Below are 1,778 nucleotides of genomic sequence, written 5' to 3'. Positions count from 1 at the left end.
TGATCAGAAAAGGTTTAAAGTATTAGGAAGCTGTAAAGCTCATCATGCTGGATACAAGTTTTCTAAAATTCTATTATTTGCTTGAAAGCTCAAATATTACCAGCAATGGATGCTGTCAGTTGTTATCCTAACAGAGATAGGCTCACTTCATTTGCTTTTGAGACTATCTGCCAAGCACTTAAGTCTGAATAGCCATTGTTTATCAGTCAGTTGTTATTTCAAATAAAAACTGCTCCTGGATCAGGGCACAAATGTTTTTGAAGCTAGAGCCGTAGACCCCAGGCACTCTGGCTTAGCTGGCACTGAAGCCATGGCGGCTGCTGCTTTGGATCCTCATGGTGGATTTGCTAGACATGGTTTCTGAAGAAGAGAAGGCTGATGAAAGCTTGAGAGGCTGGAGAGTAGATCTTAGAGGACACCGGCAGCTAGTTGTATAAGGGGCAATAGGCTGGGTTCAGTCCTGGAACGTGACCTTGCAGGTTGGGAAAGGTTGGGCTTTAAAAACATTGAGACCCCCAATTAATCTATGACAAGAGAGGTAAGAATATAAAATAGGGAAATGATAGTCCCTTCAATAAATGGTGTTGGGCAAACTGCATAGACACAGGTTAAAAAAAAAAATATGGACCAGTTTCTTACACCATATGCAAAAATAAACTCAAAATGAGTTCGAGACTTAAATGTAAGATCTGAAACCATAGACCTAAAACTCCTAGAAGAAAACATAGGCAATAAACTCTTTGACATCAGTTTTAGCAGTATCTTTTTGGATATGTTTCCTAGGGCAAGGGCAAAAAAAGCAAAAGTAAACAAATAGCACTACATGAAGCTAAAAAGCTTCTACATAGTGCAGGAAACCATCCACAAAATGAAAAGAAAACCTGCTTGATGAGAGAAGATATTTACAAATGATATATTCAATAAGGGGTTCATATCCAAAAAATATAAGGCATTCATACAACTCAGCATCCCCCCAAAACAAATAATCCAATTAAAAAATGTGCAGAGGACCTATGTAGATTTTTCTCCAAAGAAGACATACAGATGGCCAGCAAACATATGAAAAGATGCTCAACATCACTAATCACCAGAGAAATGCAAATTAAAACCATAATGAGATATCACCTCACACATGTCAGAATGGCTATCATCGAAAAGTCAACGAATAACAAGCATTGGCGAGGATGTAGAGAAAAGATAACCCTTGTGAACTACTGGGAATCCACTATGAAAAACAGTATGGTGCATCCACTATGAAAAACAGTATGGAGATTCCTCAAAAAATTAAAAATAGAACTACCACACAACTCAGCAATTCCACTTCTGGGTATTTATCTGAAGAAAACAAAATAATTCAAAAAAATATACTCAGTTTTCTTTTGATTAGTATTTTCTAAACATGTCTGTTTCTATTCTTTCAAGTTTTATGTATTCTTACATTTTCAGTGTGTCTCTCAAATACATATATCTGTATTTAATTTTTAAATCAATCTCTTAAACGTTGCCTATTAACTGATGAGTTAGATCTATTTATATTTACTATAATTTTGTCTACTTCCCTCAGTAGAGTTTGAGATCCTTATTCATGTTTGTAATGCAATTTGAGGTCCCTAATGGACATTCGGCAATCATCAATTGAGTGAATTGATGAATGACTGAATGAACATCAAAGCAGTTCAACTCTACCTGTCAAAATCAAGGTCAAATGCTGGCTCTGCTGATTGATCTCTAAAGGATTGCTCTTTCTTTCAAACCGCCACAACCCAGTGACTAACCAT

The sequence above is a fragment of the Pteropus vampyrus genome, unplaced genomic scaffold (genome assembly GCF_000151845.1).
Source record: "Pteropus vampyrus isolate Shadow unplaced genomic scaffold, Pvam_2.0 Scaffold50, whole genome shotgun sequence".
NCBI lineage: Eukaryota > Metazoa > Chordata > Mammalia > Chiroptera > Pteropodidae > Pteropus > Pteropus vampyrus.
The sequence above is the reverse complement of the archived record's forward strand: the minus strand, read 5'-3'. Positions refer to the sequence as shown.